We start from the raw sequence: 12,928 nt of genomic DNA on the forward strand, positions 1-12,928 counted from the left end.
CGGATTGACATTCCCATGTTTTGCCTTTCTCTGGTTTCCAGAGATCAGGGTAGAGAAAGGCGCCAGGGTAACAAGCCAAATAGGCCTATTATGGGATGTCATGCTCACTGGGCGTGAGTGCTGTCTCCTAGGACATTTATAGCACTTATTGCTCAGCCCAACTTTAATAACACATGGACAAGCCTGGGGCAATCTGTGAAGGATCTGAAAGGGTGTTTTTTTGTTGTTGTTGTTTTGTTATAACTGTCTGTATTATAAAATTAGTGAGTCTTGGGATTGGATGGGATCGGAAAGATGATCTCATCAAAGAGACCTCAGCTTTGCTGGAGAAGAGCTGTTTTCAATATCCCTAGCATTCTAACTGGCCATGGCACTGAGGGTACATTTGTAAACATAGGTCGGCAGATGGTAACTGTTAAGCTGTAAGACAGAGTATGAGCAAAATGGAACTGTCACTCTTTTGTTAGCCATGGAGATGAGGCAGGGCAGGAGTAATCTGCCATCCTAAACATCATGCTGAGAACCATGGGGACAAGAATGTAGTGAGAGACAGTCTTATAAATTACCAAGAAAAAAAATCTTGCTTATCCCACCACCTGGAAACCAAGCTGATGCTCATATCCAAGGTGGAACTTGGTGCTCTGAATTTCCAAGTCCCCAGGTAATGCTGTGGCTACTGACACATGATCCATACCTTGAGCAGCAAAAATTTAGAGTGTGCCACATTTACTGTAGTTGGATATAAAGCCGTGCATTAACCATCCCCAACATAGAGAAGGAGATTCTTAGCCAACAATGCTGGACAGCCCACTTATATTAGAGAGCCTCAGGGCTGAAACAGTCTTAAGCCATCCAGTTGTTAAAGAAAACTCTTTAAAATTTGCTTAAAGATTGCATGCGGAAAGCTGGTGGCACATGCCTTTAATCCCAGCACTCGGGAGACAGAGGCAGGTGGATCGCTGTGAGTTTGAGGCCAGCCTGGTCTACAAAGGGAGTCCCGGATAGTCAAGGCTACACAGAGAAACCCTGTTTTGAAAAACAAAACAAAACAAAACCCCAAAACAACAACAACAACAACAACAACAACAACAACCTGCGTGCATGTATGTGTGTGTGTATGTGTGTGTGTGTGTGTGTGTGTGTGTGTGTGTGTGTGTATGTATGTGTCCCCATTCATATGCTCATAGGCCATGGCTTGTGTGTGGAGGCTAAAGGACAATTTGAAGGAGTCTGTTCTTTCATTTTCTCACGTGAGCCCTAGAGATCAAACTCAGGGCAATAAGACTTGGCTGCAAGTGTGTGTGTGTGTGTGTGTGTGTGTGTGTGTGTGTTTTGTTCTGTTTTGTTTTGTTTTTACCTTCTAAGCCATCTTATCAGCCCAGAAAATTCTGTTTTAAAAGCAAAATTGTATGTATACTCTCAATACAGGGAAATGAATAAAGCCTTCAATTAAATCTGGAACAGACTGCATAGAGCCAAATTTTCCTCTTCCCGCTCCCTTCAGAGATTCGGAAGTCATTTTCTTAGAACGCTAGGGCTCTGGGTAACACTATTAGGAAGCCAGTAACTTTATTGAGTGCATTAGGAAATAAGAAAAAGAGACCTCTCGCCCTGGAGAGTAGGGCATGAAGATGGCAAGGTTGATGATGGTCTGGGCTGCATAACTAGACTCTATTTTAAGAGATAAAATAAGATAAATAAGATGGAAGTAGGGCTGAAGTCTAAACTGATTGAGACTCTATTGCTTCTTCCAGCATGTGATTTTTCAAGGCTTTGTGATTTATTCATTATCTTCATTTGGAAGCGGATTGCCATTGATGTGGGCAACTGCTGGCCACCTGGGCTTTGATGGTTCTCTGTCACAATAAATGTCTGGTGTTTGTCACACCCTTTGTACCTAGCACTAACTACAGAGAGTTGAGGGGGGAAAAATCACCTAATCTTTTTGGGCCTCAGATTTCTGATGTGCACAAGGAAGAGATTTGTAACATCTTAGAAAGATGGCCTCAGAAGGGTATCCAGGCCAACACAGGAGCTCAGTGAACACGTACTGAGCATCGAATAAATGAAGGCAGAGATAGTACCTTTCTCATCCACTGTTGCCATCCCCACAAATGCCTTGCATGGTGCCTACCATGAATAAGTATTCATTAGGTATTTGTTAAGTAAGCAAAAACTGATGATGATGACATTAGAGGCAGGAGACCATTTTGAACTAGCAGGTGCTCCTAACATGCAAGGAACATTAGGATTATCCTTCTAACCCTGTGCATTCTGGGTTGCTAAGTTATCTGTGGGTTTCTGCTGAGGGCTGCCAAAAAAGGAGTCCCTATTGTCTCTGTGTCTGGCATCTTGCTTACAACTTATGACAAACACCAACAGAACACATACAGGGCTTAGTAAAAAAAAGAGCCCAACTATAATCTTTTGAGAGGCTCTGAAAGGGAAGAATTTTACATAATGCGCAGACATGAGAAATGCATTTTAGACTGAAGATCAAAAGCAAGGGTGGAACGTGAAGACAGTAGGCACGTTTATTTTATTTTATTTTATTTTTCAAATGAGGCGAGGCAAAGGGATTTTGTTAGCTTTCCTTAGAGTAACTGGGAAAGGCATCATGAAAGAAGAGGACTTCTCAGAATTTTGCTGTTTCCACGTCCTTGGGTGACATGTTAAAATGTCTACATGATTAGAAGCCAAACTGCAAAGCCCCCACTTCCGGTCGATGGCTGGGGATGGAAGGCAATTGTACTTCATGTGGAGAAATGCACAACAGCCTGGCAGAAACCCTCCTTCTCCCGTTACAGAGAGCAGGAGAGTTGGGACATAGTGAACAGCTGTGACAGTTTGGACCAGACTGTGAAGTCAGGACTCTGCAGCAAGCATTTGAGTTTGGAGCCACAGCACCAGGACCCCATTTATCTATGTTACTTATTTCCAAAGCCTCGATGAACACATCCGCTGGTTCTGGTGGAGAAAAGAGACTTCCTGGGACATGATGTAATTATTGCGAAGGGAAAACACATGCTGAGCCCTGCAGTACAAAACAATATCGAGGTGATGATAGCTGAGGCTGTCAGTCACAAGGCAGGATATGAGCCATAGCCAGACAGTGCCCAGGAGTCCTTGGAGCATTGTGCTGGGGGTAGGGGGTATGGGGAGCGAAGAAAGCAAAAGTCTCCCAAGCTTTTCAAATGCACAGACTCCATTACACTTAAAAGAACTTGGAAAAGAGTTTTTTTTTTTCCTGTTTGAACTGTAACAATCTTTCACCTCATAATACACAGGCTCCCTTTCTACTCAGAAACAGAAGGGACTTGTGATATCAACAGAAAGAAAAAGTTCCACAAATCTACATTTTAAGATTCAACAAAGTAAGTGACAGCCTTATCATCGGTGTCATTTTTTTTTTCTGAATGCCAAATAATGTTATGTAAGTTTGAGAGGTTCGAGAGATTGACCCTCTTGCTGAGGATGAAAGTTCATTTCCCAGAGCTCGCAGTGGACAACTTAAAATCACCTGTACCTCCATCCAGTTCTAAGGAATCTGAAGCCCTTTTCTGGCCTCTCCGGGCACCCATACTTCTATACAAATACCAGCAGAGAGACACACATGCACATATAATTAAAAAGATAAAATAAATCTTAAACAATTAGTGGAAGTTTCAGAGTAATGAGCTTGCTCCATTAGTATAAGAGCCTCAAAAGTGACATTACAAATTTGTTTCCCCATAACAGTTAAAAACTGGATACATATCAAGTGTCAAGAGATGAAAAGTCAGGGCTTGCTTGACTAAGAGTCAATTGACAGTACAGCCCTGTGTTAGATGCTATGAAAGTTACCATGGTGAGGCTAACTCTCCTTTAAAAGTTATTATTCTAGTAAGCGAGGATATGAGTTTCACCGTAGACTTCCTTGGGAGCTTGTTAAGAATGAAGTTTCAGATCACACTCAAGTTTAAGAAATAGTGGTGTGAATAGCATATTATGGGAACCCAAAGGAAGAAGAAATTGCTGCTTCTGGAAGGCTGACAATAGGAGACTTCAAGAGAAATGAGCTCCAAGATGGGGCCTCAGAATGGGCAGCCGGAAGTGTGTGCAGGGACTTGGAAATGACAAACTGTATTCTGGGGGGGGTGGGGGGGGGAAACAGATGAATTTTTAAACATCTTTTAGGAAAGATCATAATAGGATATTATAATTTTGTATTTAGTCATATAAACGCACAATCCCTTCATATTTAAATGATAATAGCTTAGGAGGATAGTAAAATAAGAAATAAGATTTCTTAAGTAAGATATGTAATATTTTGTTAAATACTGTGAGATACATGTGTAACAGAGTCTTTTTTTTTTTTAAATAAAGTTTCTCTGCAGAGCCCAGGCTGTCCTGGAACTCATTATGTAGACTACATACAGACTTCAAACTCTTAGCGATCCACCTGCCTCTGCCTCCTGAGTTCTGGGATTGAAGGTGTTCTCCACCACACCCAGCTTAACAAGGTCTATTTTTCATACTAGTTGGGAGACAGGCTAATGATGAAGACGGGCTTTATTTCAGCTCCACAAGGCTGCCTCTCATTGTCTTTTTCCTTGATTTAGTTTTGGTGAGGTGTTTATGAAATTATGTGCCTTCTCATTTTTAGGATATATATGGTCCTTTCTCCCCTCGGTGTGCTTGCTGTTTTGCTTAAGACAAGGTTTCGAGTACCCCAGGCTGCCCTTGAACTTGCTCAATTGCTCATGACCTTGAACTCATAATCCTCTGGCCTCCCTTCCCCAAGTGATGAGATTACAGATAGCCAGTCTTTGATTTTTTACATTTTTGATTTATTGTCCATTTGTTTATATTTTATTTTAAGTCAAGGCTTAGTAAATTGTGATGAGTCAGATCAAGCCGACTGCAAACAGTTTGTAAATTACAAAGAAGGAAGAAGACAGACAGATGGAGAGACAGATAGGAAAGCATGCAAAGAGACAGTTTAGGCCCAGATAGCTTAGAATTTTTACTATTCGGGTCTTTATATAAAAACATTTTTGTAATCTCTGTTTTACGTCTCTGATTTTAACGGTATTTTTGAATGTGTTTTTCTCTAATTGGTCTATGATTTTCCGTGTGTGTGTGTGTGTGTGTGTGTGTGTGTGTGTGTGTGTGTGTGTATGTGTGTGTGTGTGTGTGTGTCCATATTCTTATCTGGTGATTTTGCTATCAAGGTAATGGTGGGTTTGTAAAGTGAATTTTGTCACACTCTTTCCCTTTCTACTTTATAAATAGTTTGAGAAACAATAATTAAAAAAAAATAATCTGGTATAATTTAGTGGTAAGTCCATCTGGACCTGGGATTTGTTTTTTTCTTGGAAGTTAAAAAAAACTAATTATTGATCCATTTGATTGCTTGTTATTATTGATCTGAGGTGTTTGCATCCTTTTGATAATATTGGTAAATAATATGTATCTAGAAAATTAACTATTTCTTCCCAAGTTTTCAATTTTCTCAAATATAGGTTTTCTTTCCTCCTTTCTTTTTAATGTTTCTTTAGACAGTGTTTCTCTTGTAGTCCTGGCTGTCCTGAACTCACTTTGTAGATCAGGCTGGCCTGAACTCACAGAGATCTGTCTTCCAAGTGCTGGTACTAAAGGCCTGCACTACCACGCCTGGCAAATATAGGTTTTCAAAATACATGCCAATTCCTATTATCCTTCCGTTTTGTCTCTTCATGGTGTCCTTAGTTTATTGGATGCTTTGTGTCAGGAATGTTTTAGATGTAACATTTTCTTTCATGGCTCATCAAATTCTTACATTGTATCTTCTGCACCTGAGATCCTTTCCTCTATCTCTTGTAGTCTGTTGGTGATGCTTACCTTCGTAGTTCCTGTTTTCTTCTCTAAGTTCTCTCCATGGTCTCCTCTGTTTGTGCTTTGTTATTGTTTCCATTTTCATCTCAGTTAACTAGAAAGTCTATTAAAAAAAAACTGTTGGGCGGTAGTGGCACATTCCTTTAATCCCAGCACTTGGTGGGCAGAAGCAAACAAAGTTAGATTTCTGAGTTCCCGGCCAGCCTGGTCTACAGAGCGAGATCCAGGACAGCCAGAGTGACACAGAGAAATCCTGTCTTGAAAAACAAACAAACAAACAAACCAACCACCCCAAAGCCCTCTTTTCCAACTATTTAATTATGCAAAGCTGAACTTCTTTATGTATCTTAACTAATGTTACATGTTGTATTGCAACTGCTTGTAGGATCATATGTGAAAATCAAATTGTCTTTCTATTAGGCTAAAGTTGAAGATATTTGACAAAACATAATACCACTTTTCTCACTGTTAAAAACAACCCAACTAAGCAACAAACAAAATCCAAAATGCAGCCCAATGATCAGATGAATTTCATTGATATCTGTTGTAATAGGTACCCTTTTACTACAATTCTGTTAATCTAGGTCTTCTCTTTCTTTTGTCTCAGATAAAAATTTACCAATATATTTATATTTTTAAATAGCTAACTGTCTCTTTGGTTCCTTGTAGTCTTTTAATTTCCATTTCATTGTTCTTACCTGGTCTTTGTTATTTCTTTTTACTTACTGAATTTCTATTTGGCTTGTTCTAATTTTGCTAAGGGATTAATCAGTTGAACCATTAAGGTATTTATTTAAGACCTTTGAGATTTTTAAATGTAGGCATTAGTAGCTATGAACTTACCCCTAAGAACTGCTTTCCTTGTATTCCACAGATCTGTTATGTTGCATTTTCATTTTCAGATTCTAGGAATTTAAAAGACTTGTCTTCTGATATCTTTAATAACCTGTTTGTCATTCAGCAGTCTGTTGTCTAATCTCTATGAAGTTGTATATATTATATAGTTTCTCATGCTGTTGTTTCTATTTTAATTCATTGTAATCAGATTGGATAGAATAAACTATTTTAATTTTCTGTGTTTGTAAAGATTTACTTGGTGTCTTAAAATGCGTCCTGTTTTAAGAGTATGTTCCATTGGGCTGCAGAGAATCTTTATGTTACTGTGTTTGGGTAGAGTATTCTGTAGATATTTGTTAAATCCATTTTAATATATAATGTCATTTATTTATTTCAGTGGTTCTTTGGGAGTCACAGGGGTCATCTAAGATCATTGGAAAACACAGATATTTACACCAGCAAAATTACAGTGATGAAATAGCAATGAAAAGAATTTTATGGCGTGTGTGTGGGTCACCACAACACAAGGAGCTGTATTAGAGGGTCTCAGTATTAGAAAGGTTGAGAAGCATTACTTTATTTATGTGTATGTCTGTGAGTGTGTGTGTATTTACATGTGTGTGTGTGTGTGTGCGCGCGCGCGTGTACGTACATGTGAGGATCAGAGGTTGACACCATTGTTGTTAATCATTTACTACCTTAACTTTTGATAGAGAGTCTCACTGATTGAGGATTTGGCCGAAGTGACTGGCCTGTGAGCTGCAGAGATCTTCCGGTCTCTGTCTCTCCAGTGCTGGGAGATTGCACACGCATGCTGTTGCATTTTATGTGGGGGTCTAAGGATCTAAACTCGGGCCCCTGTGCCTGTGAGGCAGGAACGTTACTGACTGAGCCATCTTCCCAGCTGATGCTTCATATGTTATTAATCCTCATTTGCTTATTTGTTGTTTCAGCCCAGTGTCTCCATTCCCGAGTCCTTATGGGCGTGCTCATCTCCTCTGTCCACAAGAGTCCTTCAAGAATCTTCTGTAATGTTATTTCTGGTTACAAATTCCTCTAGACCGTTTATCATGGACAATCTTCCTTCTTCCACTAGGAAGACAAGCTTTGGTGAGTCTACAAAATCTAGTTCAGCAATGATTATCTTTTACAGTTCCATGCCATTTTGGATTTTAGAGTCTTTAAAACATTACAGCTGAGAGTTTACTGTTGTTTTGTTGAGTTCTGCTTTACATATGATCATGTGCTTTCCCTCCTGCAGCTTTTTTTCCTCGTATATTATGATGTGGCATGTTCTTTCCATGGTCTTGCCCTTCTAGTGGTTTAAATGTTTTCTGTATCCAGGCCATCCCTTTCTCTAGATTGGCAAATCTTTTAAGATGATGTCATTGAGTATATCTTCCCCTCTTTTATCTTGGATGCCTCCCTTCCTCTATGCCCATAGTATGTAGACTTGGTCTTTTAATGACATCCTATGTATCTGAAACATTCTGTTTACAGTCTCTCATTATTTTTGTCTGTGTCATCAACTGAATGTCCTCAGTTGGGTACCTTGTCTTCAAGCCCTGATACTCTGTCTCCCATTTTTGCTGGTGAAGATTTCCATTGAGTTTTAAAATTTAAGCTGTTTATTTCCAGAATTAAATTTTCTGAGTAGTTCTGCCTCTTGATTGAATTTCTCTTTCATATCTTGTATTGACTTCCTTATTTTCTTTAGCTATTTGTTTGTACTTTTGGATTTATTCAGTTTGTCTTGCTCTTTTTTATCTTGTTGACAATTTTCAGAATCACTTCTTTGAGTTCTTTACTGGAGTTTTTTTTTTTTTTTTCAAATTCACTATCACTAGAGTCAGTGAATTAGCAATTTTAAGAGAAGTCATGTCTTGTGAATTTTCACATTTCCTAATTTTCTTTATTGGGACTTAGTGTGAAGGCTAAGGTCATTGGTTTTCTCTTTTCATCTGTATTTTTCAGTGGAATTTTTTTTTTGCAGTCTTCAAGTGCTACTAGATTGTCATATAGTTGAAGTTTATTTGCCTTCACTGCACCAGAGATGAAACTCAGACAATAAAACTCTTAGCACACACACTTGGGACACTGGGCCCAGTCCCCAGCAGTCTTCTGACAGTCAACTACACACTGCAGAAGCAAGCACAGGTGATGGTTAGGTCCTCTAATAAGAATAGTTGTCATAGCCACGTTAAAAACAATCACCTCAACCATGTGTGGTGCTGCATGCCTTTAAATTCAGCTCTCAGGGAGGCAGAGGCAGGCGGGTTGCTGTGAGTTCGAGGCCAGCCTAGTCTACAAAGCGAGTCCAGGGCAGCCAAGGCTACACAGAGATACCTGGTCTTGGAAAACAAAAACAAAACAACAAACAACCCCCAAATAATCCCCTCTTGAGTTCTAATAATTTTGGAGAAGTAAAGGAGAAAGAATAGTCCCGTTTATATTAAGATATTGGTTACTGAGGAACTGAGCAGAATAAGATTCATCATCATTATTAGAGCAGAAGAGAAAAAAAAAATACAAGTGGAGAAAGTAAAGAGGAGAGGAGACAGCTTCAGCTGAATGAAGAGAAGAGAAGGAAGTAAAATCAATTTCAAACAATGCCAGTGTGCAGGAGGCTAAGCAAGAGACCCTCGACTCTAGCTCCAGGTTAGCCCGTGTTCCCTAGGAAATCTAGGTAAACAAACAAGCAAACAAACAAACAAGAGGAAGAGAGAAGAAGTAGAACAAGGCTAGGCCACTGAGTTGAATACAGCATCAAGTAAGAGAAATATAAAAATGAAGGAAACAGAACTCAGTGGGGGTGCGGACTCGGCAAGCAACGCCTGCCTCACCTGGGTTCAGAATAGCTCTTCATCCTTTATGCCTTCTGTCTTGTCCCATGAGTGTGTGCGTGTGCGTGTGCATTAGAGTGTGCCAGATTTCCACTTCATGGTGCAATGCTGACTCAAAGCTTTCCCATCTATCTATAGGTGTTCTGCAGCCCAGGCCTCAGAATATATATAGTCCTGTGACAGTTGCTCGGTTACATAGGTCGTCATGGCAGGGAGGGACTTTGATCTCCAGAGCAGCCTCACTGGTGACTCTGTAGGTGTTTTAAAATGGCTTCTTTTCATTGTTAGCTTGTAATACTAGAAGAGGGATTTTCCCAGCCAGGCCTCTTTCTCTACGTGTGTGGCTGTAACATGCATCGGTTTCCCCATCCTCTCTCTGTTATTTAGATGATTTGTTATTAAAAGTACAGCGAATATTTTTGGAGGTTCTTTTTCTCTTTGCCTTAGCCATGGCTTGCACCCTTTGCAGTTACCCTCCTGCTGGGATGGGGTGGGAGGCACTCTCCCATGGGGCTGAGTTCTCTACGATGTTTTATTTTCTAGTGTCCTTTCTTCCTTTGCCATTGACAGCATAGCTTTTCCCACGGTCACCCCTTGTAGCATAATTGCTCACTAACTGTGTCTGGTTTATTCTCCAGAGATGCTAGCAGTGGTGCACGGATGTTAGCAATCATCTTCCTGAGCTCTGGAAAAAAAAAGGTCTTTTAAAAACTTTTTATTGATTCGTTGTGAATTTCACATTATGCACCCCTGTCCCACTCATCTCCCTTTGTATCAGCCCTGAACCTCCAGAAAATAACAAAATACAAATAAAAAAACTAAACACACACACACACACACACACACACACACACACACACACATCTCACAGTGGAAGCTGCGGTGTGTCATGGTGTGTCACACAGTATACCCTTTTGCCCAAACAAATTTACTTGCAAAAGCTCATTGCAATAACAAGTCGGTGGTCTGGGTTGAGGCCTCTAGCTTCTGCTACAACATCAATACTGGATCCTCACCAGGACTCCTCTCAGATAGCCTGCTCTTTCCCTGTGTCACACAGATCCTGCAGCTTTGGATCCACAAGTCCAGCCCCTTCACATGCTCCAGCAGTTCATGCATGGGGTAGATGATGGGGTGGACCAGCTCAAAGCCCTGGGTCCGGGCCTGGGTGGTAGCTGTGCTGGTTAGGCTGCTGGTTCTCCAGCACCCACGCCACCAGAGCAAGCTCTCCAGCACTTTCCTGGCTCCCTCACCCAGTGCTGTAGCCAGTAAGGGGCAGGGTCAGCTCTCTCATACTCAAGCCCTTTGGCTGGCTTCTGCAAGCCTTCACCACCAGGGCAGTTCTATTGTGCTGCCCAGGTGTGGTTCAGAGCCCGCTCTCTGGGTGCTGCAGGCAGGTGGGAGAACTGGCCCTTAGGTCGTGTGTGTGTGTGTGTGTGTGTCATCTTAAAAAAAAAAAAAGAATATCTTGTCATTGAAATACTTAATGGTAACAAGAGTAGTTTTTCATACTTTATGCCCATGAGAGCTTCTTTAATTAGTTCTGCCCCTTTTTTGGCTTCTATATTCTTTCCAGAAGACCACTAGGAGTGTCTGTTACTAGAGCTAGCCTAGTTAGCTCAGGAACACAGTTCCTGACTAGCAGCCCAGTTAGCAACAGAAACACAAGGTTCCCAGGTGGAAATCTATGCAGAAGATGACTGCTCTGCATGCTGGAGCTGAGCACCAGCGCTGTGGTGTGTTTGGGTCCCAGGCACTTTTTGTGAAGCTCAGCTGGAGGGTTGGAGGAAGTTATGAAACTGCCCTTCATGGGCATGTGTGGGGTGGTGCCTGGCAGTTATGGTTTGTGTGACTCCTTTCTTGTGACCTGTGTTGGAAACTTAGTTCTCACACATGTGCCTACTTACCTTTGGAAATCTTGCAGCAAGCATTCTGAGCTGCTGAGATATTTAATTTTTTAATTATTTTAAATCATGTGTTATGTGTCAGTGTGGGGGTTTCTGCAAGTGCCCACAGAACCCAATGAATCCCTTGGAACTTGAGCCACAGGTGGTAAGTAGTACCTGATCTGGGTGCTTTGGTACTGAACCTGGGTCCTCTGGAAGAGCAGTGGATGCTCTGAACCACTGAGCCATCTCTCCAGCCCGGATGCTGTGATCTTAAAGGGAAGTGAATCCTTCTGTGTCACAGCCCAGTCTCCCACCGCACAGTTCTCAGTAGGTTAGTTTTGGAGGCTCCCTCGTGTGATAAATGGGGTCTATCTCATATCAGCTCTGCTTTGTGTCTGCACAGCCATGGCTAACACACACAGAAATGCTCGCATCTTGGAGATCAGACGCATAAGACTTAAAAAAAAAAAAAAGGACACCTTTGTGTTGGATGTGCTACAGAAAACGAAAAGACTGTCAGTTGGGATTGGCTTGGGGCAAACAGCACATAATGGTGAAGCATATGCTACCATTTAGGATAAGTGGGTTGCTTCCTTACTGGGAATTAGGTTAGGTTACTCTGTATTCTGCCAATAATTGCTTCCACTGGCATGGCTCTAATTGCTGTTACTTCCCACTTTACCACTTTGTCCTCATCACAGAGGTGTTCCAATCAGACCGACTCCACCCTTTCCATCTGTCTATGGCTCCCAGATGGTCCTGGGAAATATCATTTCCATGCAGGAGATGTCTGGATGGCCTAGACAGCCAGGCCTTGAGAAGGGACCCAGACTAAACGGCCAGTCAGCACGTTGAGGACTTAGCAGTGTAAGACATGTATACCAAAGGGGCATCTGACACGGGCGAGGACTACAACATCAGCAGAGGAGGCTGATGCCTTTGCCGATGCCTCAGGAGCTCAGTCAGGGTGGACACCTTTCCATGTTGGGACTCAGGCATTTGAGAAGAGGCGCTGGTTCTGTGGGGCTGTGAAAAACTTGGATTCTGGAGTGGTTGCAATTGGAGTTAATTAACGGCCCCGAGATGAGAAAGCACTTGGAGGAACAGCAAATAATTAGGAAGTAAATAGTCCCCTGCATGAGTTGAATAGTTGGTTGGGGCCCACCGCCAGTGAAGAGACACAACTGTGTAAATCCTTATCCCAGAGTCACAAATCAAAGTTGTCAAAGGACATGTTTGAAGCCAAGAATCAATGGCTTAAAATTCAGCATATCAGGCTTTGTGCATAGCGTGTGTGGCCGTATGACCTCTTCCTTATCTCCTTGGCTCTGCATTCTGAGATGCCTTTCCTGTTAACAAGCTCCCTTCCATGCTAGAATGGTCATTTGGTGTCACGTGGACAGCTGTGATCGTTGGGATTATCTCTTTGATGGTGACCTGCACTACTCTGGGTTTTTTTTTAGATGCATATAAGAGAAGGGCAGCTTGATACAGCATACACAA

At 41.5% G+C, this 12,928-nt stretch overlaps 1 long non-coding RNA gene across 1 annotated transcript in view; it reads left to right on the forward strand.

Moving 5' to 3' along the window:
* Positions 1-12,928, forward strand: part of LOC311598598 — a 512,559-nt gene that overhangs the window by 27,552 nt on the left and 472,079 nt on the right. The window contains exon 2 of the long non-coding RNA XR_014779592.1: positions 7,652-7,803. This is a non-coding gene — a long non-coding RNA (uncharacterized lncRNA). The remainder of the gene's footprint in view (positions 1-7,651; positions 7,804-12,928) is intronic.

This window comes from Acomys minous (genome assembly GCF_964271855.1).
Source record: "Acomys minous genome assembly, chromosome: 5".
Lineage (NCBI taxonomy): Eukaryota > Metazoa > Chordata > Mammalia > Rodentia > Muridae > Acomys > Acomys minous.